This window comes from Orbicella franksi, chromosome 9 (genome assembly GCF_964199315.1).
Source record: "Orbicella franksi chromosome 9, jaOrbFran1.1, whole genome shotgun sequence".
Lineage (NCBI taxonomy): Eukaryota > Metazoa > Cnidaria > Anthozoa > Scleractinia > Merulinidae > Orbicella > Orbicella franksi.
This window is the reverse complement of record NC_138153.1, coordinates 25,266,497-25,277,104: the sequence shown is the minus strand read 5'-3', so window position 1 is coordinate 25,277,104 and position 10,608 is coordinate 25,266,497. Positions and strand designations below refer to the sequence as shown.

Here is a 10,608-nt window from a genome sequence, read left to right as displayed (position 1 = left end):
TAGCTTACCAATGCAATGTTATTTTATACCCGACAGAATATCAATGAGGGGAGAAGGAGTGAACACTTTTTACTTCTGCCAAGTCATGGTCAGATATTTAATCATGTTCTGCTTTCTAAATAAAACAATTCCACATAAACAACAACATAATGCATGTATTCCTTGTACAGTGCAATACACAGGGCTGCTTATTTGGGTGCTTACTTGAGATAGAGAGAAGGGGAGGATGGAGAGTTTAAATCAAACAAATAGACATACCCCAATCAGTTCTCCCAACTGACTTCCTGTTTCCAAGTTGTTACCCACTCTAACCCATCTAACAATCTTATGACTGATGTGGGCAAAGTGGGTATCCAGCTTTGATTTCCCCTCACCGGCCTCAAAGTTGTCGTATTCGACAAGGGTCAATTGGAATGCTTTGCTGACTTCTGCCAAATAGAGGATAAATCCAGTATTGTGGTAATGTGGACCATTGTCTGAAACAGCAAAAAGATTTTTACCAAGTTATATAAGGTACTCGCCCATTATAATATTATTTTAAAATGTTTGCTTTGCAATTTCCTGAATTTTGAGACACACGAGTGGACACTGTATGTGAATAAGAGTACTTGACTGCCAAAAATGTTGAAAAGTACACTGAAAGATGATATTCTGTGCGATAACCATTGGGAAGTCATAGCTGTTGATAGCTTAAAATAATGGAAACAGGCATACAGAACTTCATTAATCTAATGCCATTTTAAATAAATTACATGTAAATTTACAATAGGACAAATCATTTCTGAGGAACTTTTAGCCACAAAATTTTGGTTAACCTTTTCTAATAAGCCTAAAAGAAAAAAAAATGATAGCATTTCACCCCACAATGTCAGTAGCAATCATGACAAAATGAAATGATAACTAAACTGCGAGATAATTTGATACATCACAAGTTTGCCCAAATAGAACGATACAAAAACATATGGATACTAGAAAAGAAGATTTTGTCTGATAATCCCTAGAGATACTCCATTCCAAATTGTGTAAATCCTTGAAACTATGGCTCAAAATTACTATAATAAGGAATAATTAATCAGTAATATGTTTTACAATTTATATTGAGGCTTTTTCCATGTAATGTTCAAATGAAATACAAACTAAGCCTTTTACACTACAGTTGTTTTCGGTTTCTAACAGTATTATTATAACTGAGTTGACTGCTTACCAGAAAATAAGTACACTCGAAAGCCAGGGAACTCCTTTTCCATCCAGTGGAAGCCAACATCCATAGCACTCTGGCTGAACCAAGCGTCCTGTTTGGTGTCCTCGCTCCAGAGGTCAATTACCTCTGTTCTTCTCTCTGTTTCACTCACTTGAGCGATGGCAAGGAAGCCATGTAGGGAAATTCCACACTTCCCATACCAGTTTCCCTGGATTTCTCTTGTCCTGACACCCAACTCCAATTTCATTTTGTAATCCACGATTACCACAGCCTCGGCTGGTTGCAAGTTATCCAGAATGTACTTATAGTAATCGCCTTGGTGTCGTGTGCGCAGTAGATGTGCCACATATTGGGTGTGAACCTTTATGAGTTCATCAAGTTCCTTTGTCAAGCTTTCTCGTTCACTGGCACTCGGGACACTGGACAGCAGTGTGCGTAGTTGCTTGCAAACATCGTAGAGCACAAAAGCATCGGGGCAAAACCTGTCATGTGGCTGCGAACAAGAGGCAGATTCATTGTTCATGCAGAGTTCTAAGCATGGGGAATGCCTCTGCACTTGATGGGCAAATTGCGTCTTCATAAAGCGCTGTAAAACTTTGCCCTTAAACTCATTCACAGAAACAGTTGTCGCTCTTTCTACACAGGTAAGGAAATTTGAGTAACCAAACTCATCACACAGGTTGCACAACCCAGCCAGCATTGTGTTGTGTTGTAATGAAAGTTGGATGGAAGGTGGGTGTAAATGTAGGTGCGTTTTACACCACTGGGCTATTCAAGCAAGTACTGCTTGACAAGTTCCTTAATGCTGTCCTTTCAGTACCAGACTGGTGTTTCCTGGCCGCCGATCATAACACTTCTGCAGGAAGAAGGCCTCGAAATACTTTCTCTATTGAAAAATTCAGATAGTTCCATCAGTATGTCAGGACTGACACACTGTCTACTAAACTTGAATTTTGCTAGTGGGGTTCCACCACGACCAAACAAAATGCAGTGGACCTTAGCAGCTGCTATCATCTTTGACGAACAGTTAAACAAATCCTGCAACACACCGTATGGATAATCCAAGGCAACAATCGACAATATTCTTCGCCTCTCATTTGCATAGCAGGTCAGCCTGCCAATGGAATTGGCAGCAGTTACCCTGTCCTTGAAGTGTTCTGGTGTTTTCTCACCTGTGAGAGTCACACGTGAATCATTTAGCGAATTCCCCATGCAAACCTTGCTTGTTTGTTTCAAGGATCTCCTGAATTCATGTTTCTTTTCTTTGTCCATACAATCTTGGTATTCCTTGATGAGACTCTGCATTGTAGGGTTTTTTGAAATGTCTTGGACAATCCCAAATGCCGAACAAAAATTCTTGTTTTCAGGTAACTACTCCATAAATTTGGTCAGATCTTCTGGTACAAAATGAACAGTTTTCATGGCTTCGTCTCTCAACAAGTCAATGATGTCAGCCCTTACAAGTCTTTTTGACCGGTCTGACAAGTCTTTGTAAGGGGCCTTTCGTACTGGAGGTTTTTGAGTGCCTTTGTCACGTGAGGTTGACACAGACGAGGTCAAGATGTGAGTCAATATTTATTTATTTTATTTATTTATTTATTTATGGATTCGCACAAGTACAGGTGCTTAACAATAGGACACAAGTCCCCTACTTGGTTAATACACCCACATCCAACCCCCTAAAAAATATCCCGAAAAAACCCTTCCCTGACCCGACTAAACTACAAATCAAATAATCTAAATAACACAAATACAATCTAAAATATACTAATCAACTTAACAAGTACAGACAAAGAAAATGTTAACACGGCGACACTTAGGACAAATTAGGACAATAGTTCTGGTGCGGGTTCTAACAGGTTCTCGCTTTCACCAAGCTCATCTCCCACACAACACGCATTTGGGGTGTCACACGAGGTTGAATCGAACACACCTTCAGGAGAGGTCTGCACCCTCATACAAATTTCCTAAGCGAAGAAAGAATACCACGAGATCAAAGAAAGGCACATAATACAAGTACCAGTGGTTGTAAATGTAGATAACATGATTACTTATGGTAAAACAAATGGTGTTCCTAACCATAAAATAGTGACACTGCTGATCAAGGAATGTCTACATCATATTATGCCCTGTTCAAACATGTTAAAAATGGGCCATTTACCATGAACAATAGTTGTTATGCAAAATTGACCCAATATCGTATCTTGGCAAAATATGAGAACAATAATGCAACACGATTTGGTTGAATAACAAACAGCAGAAACAATGCTGAAGCATGTGCATTTTACATTACAAAAGAGCACTTACTATTACTATTACTATATGTGAAACAATGTATGTAGAGAAACGGAAGTTTTGCAAAGCATGAAATTTGTGTAACATCAACACAGAGATGCCTTCTTTCATTTTTTTTTCTTCTCATTTTATATTGGCAGCTTCACTGTGATGGCAAGATAAGCTTTAAGCCCATTAGCGATATATGCATAACCAGAAGCATAAGATCTTGCGTCAAGTGAAAACGGGTGAACATAGGCAGAAGTAGAAGAAAAAAGGCTACATTTAATCCTTACAAGTATGTTTGCATTTTTGTTTGTGCTTACAATGCATGTTGGACTCTTTTCAAATTTATATAAGCGCTGTTACGCCTATTCGTCTGTTTCATGCTTATGCTATGTTGCTAGCGAAAAACACGATTTGCGTTCAGTCGACCTGTTAAGTATAAATCTGTATGCGTGCGAATAAACAAGTTTCATGTAGCTTATACATCTTTTTGTCCCGTTGAAGTACTAATCACTGAGGACACTTGCCTTACAATGTACTTCAGTAGAGCATGTGGCCCTGAAATATAAATTCTGAAACACTGGACAAGCTTCACAGGTTAAAATGACAGCTTTTGACTCCTAGCGACTATTAGGGGAAGGAAAAGACTAATAATAAATTTGTTCGCTGAGTTGAAGTTCGAAGAATGGAGGTGTCGAGAAATCTAGATCCACTGTAACGAATGCTTTCTTTGTCAAAATTTCAATATGAGTAATTCGGGATATTTTTCAGGATTTCGTAATTCTTAAGAGATTCATAAATGGCCGAAGTCTCCTACATGTATTGCGACTCAAGTTCAGTAAACTTAAGGGGAGATCTGTTTCTGAAATTATCACAAAATTGTTACAAACAGCTTACGCCGCGCGCGGATCTGGGCTGTTATGTTTTGGCGAATTTATGAAGGCTTCATGTTTTCGAAATTGATTAATCTATCGCGTAGTCTCTTTCGCAGCCGTTATTGCGAAGGAATCTACATCGTATCTATCACGGCAAAAATACAATAGATTGTTTTCAATGTCACGCAATAAAAAAAAAAAATAAAACACCATACAGTACTAGTGGATAAAGCCAAGATGTAGATAAAGAAGATCATTATTTTTCCTAGGGTTTGGTCTTTGCGTTTTCCCAAACTTAAGATATTCGTATGAATGTTTCGCAGAAATTTACAGAGCCCACGGTATGGAAACGCCGTGTTAGATTACCTTCGTGGTCAACCAATATGCCGGCCGGAAATAGTGTAAATATCGGGAACTTACTTTGGCTATCTAGGCGACTGATTACCTGTATTGAGCAAACGAGCATTTACAATTAAGCACTTTTCCTAATGCTCTAACTTCTAAAAAGGCTAAAAAAAAACCTTGAGGTAGGCATGTATTTTTCTACAAACTCCGTGTCACGTTCCACTGCCATCAAAAAACGTTGGTTTAAATTTAAACAGATATAAATTTACCGCCTCTTATGCCTGGCTCTCAAGTTTTGTTTTACGTACACGTATTTAGAGAGGTAAGATTAGAGATATTAATAATTCCCATTTACGGCAAACAGCATATATTAATGTTTTGGCATTTCTCTTGTATACTTCACGCACCTGACATATGGGGGCACATGACATATAGGGGCATCTAACATATAGGGGCATCTGACAAATAGGGGCATCTGACATATAGGGGCATCTGACATATAGGGGCATCTGACATATAGGGGCGTCTAACAAATAGGGGCATCTGACATATAGGGGCATCTGACATATAGGGGCATCTGACATATAGGGGCATCTGACAAATAGGGGCATCTGACATATAGGGGCGTCTAACAAATAGGGGCATCTGACAAATAGGGGCATCTTATAATAGGGACATCTGACAAATAGGAGCATCTGACATATAGGGGAGTCTGACATATGGGGACGTCTGACAAATAGCGGCATCTCACAAATAGGGGCATCTGACAAATAGGGGCATCTTACAAATAGGGGCATCTGACAAATAGGGGCATCTGACAAATAGGGGCATCTGACATATAGAGGCAGCTGGCATATAGGGGTGTCTGACATATAGGGGCGTCTGACCTATAGGGGAGTCCGACATATGGGGGCGTCTTACAAATAGCGGCATCTGACAAATAGGGCATCTGACGTATCGGGGCATCTGGCATATGGGGATGTCTGACATATAGGGGCATCTGACAAATAGGGGCATCTTACAATTAGGGGCATCTGACAAATAGGGGCATCTGACATATAGGGGCGTCTGACCTATAGGGGAGTCTGACCTATAGGGGAGTCTGACCTATAGGGCAGTCTGACTTATAGGGGAGTCTGACATATGGGGGCGTTTGACAAACAGCGGCATCTGACAAATAGGGGCATCTGACATATAGGGGCATCTGGCATGTGGGGGTGTCTGACATATAGGGGCGTCTGACAAATAGGGATATCTGACAAATAGGGGCATCTGACAAATAGGGGCATCTGACAAATAGGGGCATTTGACATATGGGGGCGTCTGACCTATAGGGGAGTCAGACATATAGGGGCGTCTGACATATAGGAGTATCTGACAAATAGGGGCGTCTGACAAATGGGGGCGTCTGACATATAGGGGAATCTGACAAATAGGACCATCTGAGATATAGGGGCGTCGGACATATAGAGGCATCTGACATATAGGGGCGTCTGACCTATAGGGGAGTCTGACCTATAGGGGAGTCTGACCTATAGGGCAGTCTGACTTATAGGGGAGTCTGACATATGGGGGCGTTTGACAAACAGCGGCATCTGACAAATAGGGGCATCTGACATATAGGGGCATCTGGCATATGGGGGTGTCTGACATATAGGGGCGTCTGACATATAGGAGTATCTGACAAATAGGGGCGTCTGACAAATGGGGGCGTCTGACATATAGGGGAATCTGACAAATAGGATCATCTGAGATATAGGGGCATCGGACATATAGGGGCGTCTAACATACAGGGGCGTCTGACATATAGGGGCGTCTGACAAATAGAGGCATCTAACATGTAGGGGCTTCTGACATATAGGGGCGTCTGACATATAGGGCCATCTGACAAATAGGGGCATCTGACATATAGGGGCGTCTGACATATAGGGGCATCGGATTTAAGGGTCAATAGCACATCCAAAATTCTCTCTACAAATGTGTGCTGTTGCCATTCCAAGGCAGGCCTTTTTGCACCTTTTTGCTTCTATCACAGCTGTTTTAAATATAGCTATGATCACTATTAAACTATACAGCAATAAGAGCAGGGAATTCCATTGATAGTTGATTTATGCTCCATAGAAGGGATCATTGTAATCGGTGTGGATCATATATGTTACAACCTTCAAATCGGCCTTCGTCCTTACGATGCAATATAGAATAGGCATAGTGCAATAATATCTAAGGTAGTCAGTTCCCCGTTCTAACAAAAATCCAACTCCACGGTTGTATTTGTACATGGTCCGCGCTAAGAAATAAAGTTAAACCTATACGTCATTTGACAGGAGATCTAAGGAGGCGTTCAGGCGTCTGTTCTGGAAAAAAGGTCTCTTATATGCGTAACAGTAACATCGCTGTAAGAACGACGCATCTGCAATATGAGATAAAGTGGTTTACCTCTATCTCTTTTTCGCCTTTCTTCAATTAACTTTTCCCTATCCTTCTTTCTTCTTCGCTCAAATTCCTCCTGCTGACGCTTTCTTCGCGCCTCATCTAATGATCACAGGGAAACTGATTAATGTAGTCAACTAAGTATATATATATAGTCACCGAATAAACACTAAGGGAAAATACGAAATTGTCATACAAATGACCTTGCAACTGACATTTCATGTGACAAGGTAAAATTAAGGGTAGGTCTTGTTTGGTATTCACAAGTGCATTACATTAAAAGTCTGACTCACAGACTGCTGCAAGAATATGACCTGGTGTCACTAAGACTGTTTCAAACAATGGCCATGCTCAAACCACTGCGACACCTACAGTACAACAATGCTTTTATTTGATTACGGTATGCCATATAGCCGGTCTGGAGTTACAAATTTTAATGTCACGCTCGTAGCCTGGACCTTCCCTTTTTTTTTTCGGTACCTTGAAGCTCTTGCCTGGCTTACCCGTTATGAAGCCCAGACTGCTGAGTAGCTATGTACTGCCCTCGCCGATTTTCGTTTTGAGTTTTCACGAAATTTTAACGTCCATTATTACAACACAAGCAGCATGGGTAATTTTAATCTCGCAAGAGCTTAATTAAATGAATTGTGCTTAACAGCTTCCGCCTACTTAGTAACGTATTTCAGGAGTCACTGCTATTCTTCTCAACTTGAATTAAACTAACAATACGTATTCTACTTGATACAAGGAAAATATGACAAACATTTTTTACCTCTGTCAAGACCAAAACGCTTGGCCCTCTCTTGTATCCTCCTCTTTTCGCGGTCTTCACGACGGGATCTACGCTCACCACCTAACGATTACAGAAAAAAACGATTAATAGACTAAAAGAGGTGTGATGGAAAAAATATGAACTTGGCGACGAGCTGAGTTTAGCTGAAAAAAGTATGAATTGGCAATAACTAGAGTCACTGTATTCTCCTTTAGTGGTAGAAAGTGGAATCAACATTGCTTTACTTTAAACTATTGCATTGAGTAGTGGTGCATTGTCTAAAATAAATTTAACATATTCTTACTTTCACGCGCTTGGACTCCCGACATTTCCGAGGTCTTGCTTACCTGGAATAAAGACAGTTTGAAATTGAACATTTCGATTTGTTTTTCCTTGCCCGTGAAACATGTCTTTTCTCTTTACATGCAATTCATGGTAGGCGAGCATAATCCATCATGCGGAATGGTTGGACGGTCTTGGTCATTCACAATTGCAATGCTTTTAAAGTGTGATCAAGTCTGCTGCTCTACTCAACTGAAGGTTAATTAAGGCACTTCAGGAGTCAGCATTATTCTGCTGATCTCAACTGAATGCTAATGAAAAAACTTCAGGAGTCAGCACTATTGTGCTGTTAATTCTTCTCAACTGAAGGCTAATTAAGCACTTCGGGAGTCAGCTATGTACACTTTTCTGCATTCTGCTGTTCTTCTCAACAGTAGGCATGTCTTTACTACACACATCAAGAGAATGTCAAAAAGGAGGGAAACCCTTAACACTTTGCCGTAAGAACAGTGACTTCGTTTATTTCGACATTACAGTAAGGTTTTCGTAATTCGGCCTGTTGACTTTTTACACACTGGATAAGACGTTTTCCAATTTTTTTGAATAATTTTCCGTGAGGTTGTTGAGATGTAGAAATTGGACCTTATTCACCGTGTGCCATTTCGCATATGACAGCACTAAAAAATGATGCATCTGTCTCTAACTCTTCGTGAAAAATGACAATGAAGAAGTCGTACTTAGGGGTGTGGAGATAATGCGTACAATAGGGGTTGACACATTATGCTCCTAAAATCGAGCATTATGCTTTTTGGCACTGCCCCCAAAACGGACTATTATGCTCCAAATTATGCTCGACTGTAACTATTGTAATCGTAATTATGCCGCAAAATTTTTTTCCCGGACCCCGGTGAGTTATAATTATGCCGTAAAAAATTTTTTCCCGGACCCCGGTGAGTCATAATTGTGCCGTAAAAATTTTTTCCGGGACCCCCGTGAAGTGCGATAATAGTAATGAAAACCATGTAGAACATTAAAATAGCTTGAAATTTTGTAGTTTTAACTTAATAAATGGACAATAGTAGCTCTAAATAAGGAAATAACTGTTATGTTGCAAAATGGCACTATTATGCCGCCAAAAAAGCACTATTATGCCGGCATTATGCTCGATGCTCCACGTATAGTATTATGCTCGAAATTATGCCGGCATAATGTGTCAACCCCTAGCGTACAACGAAGCTTCCTAGTCGTGTCTTTGGTTACGCTCGCGTGGTCTTCACCAGACATACGTCCGATGTGAGTCTTGCCATCTGGGAAAGGAAAGTCTTGGTAAATTCCAGCAATTGCCGTGTAAAGTTCTTGAACGCGCTTACTTTCTACTGGGTAATTTGCTGCGACACGCCGTAGTTGCTGCACTTTGTCTTCGTTTTTTTTCTTTCAGTTTCCTTCTTTTGCTCCCTTCCGAATACATCTTGGCACGGTTTGCACCGCCACTGTGGGCTGTAAAAATTACCCATTTCACACTTACCGTGAAACCAACGTTTGCAGGCAATACATAGCACCATCTCATTGCCATCGTCAGGCATTCTACAGTGGCAGTGAACAGGACAGCGCCTATCATAAAGAATTTCCGTGTCTTTTTTTTGGAAGTGCTGCCGGCTTTCTCGACGAACAAAGCCATGTCTTCTTCTTCGAAGCTCTTGAGTAACTCTTAACGTATGATTTTTTGATCAAAACGCTCTTTCGCTGGATCTCGTCTCACGCACTGTAATGCCGCAAAGGCGATTGCAAATAAACCACAGTCATTTCCTCCTTCCTGTTGTTGCACGTCGTCAACCAAAAAGGTTACATCTTTGGAAGGCTGCATTATTTGGCAAACGCTCTGTTCAACGCTCATGGGGTACCTAATCTTTGTATCTTATTTTTGTCCACCCCGTGAAGGCTATCGTATATGGAGACTTCTAACCTGAGATTTTGCGCATTAGACAAAGTTATCCAGCGGTTCCCCCGCACATTTACAATTTGAACAAATCCGTCTATAGAGAGCGAAGGGGGAAAACCATCTTTCTTCGCCAGGATAACGTCTGCCAGACCGGCGAAATTCGGTGCTATCTTCCTCATCAGTTTCATTGCCGCATTGATGAGTCTATCGTTTATCCAGTAGTCATTCATGATGAGGTATTTGTCCCGATTCTTAAGTCCTAGCCTGCGTAGCAGGCGTATAAAGGGGAGGGGGCGGGCAGGAGGAAGAGAGTTCGGGGGAAAAAAACGGAGGAGTGGAGCGGGGAGAAGAGGAACGCCTGCTATTAAGACCCCTGTTGGTTCATTTCTGCGGTCGTTGGCGGTCGCAAAATTCTGATTGGTTAATCGGACAATAGGACGGGTTTGGGAAGTAATGCGAAAACAACCAAAATGGCGGCCGAAGT

General features: G+C 41.0%; 1 pseudogene; it reads right to left on the bottom strand.

Moving 5' to 3' along the window:
* Positions 1 to 240: 240 nt before the first annotated feature.
* On the bottom strand, positions 241 to 10,354 carry LOC145498576 (uncharacterized; annotated as a pseudogene).
* Between the last annotated feature and the right edge of the window lie 254 nt (positions 10,355 to 10,608).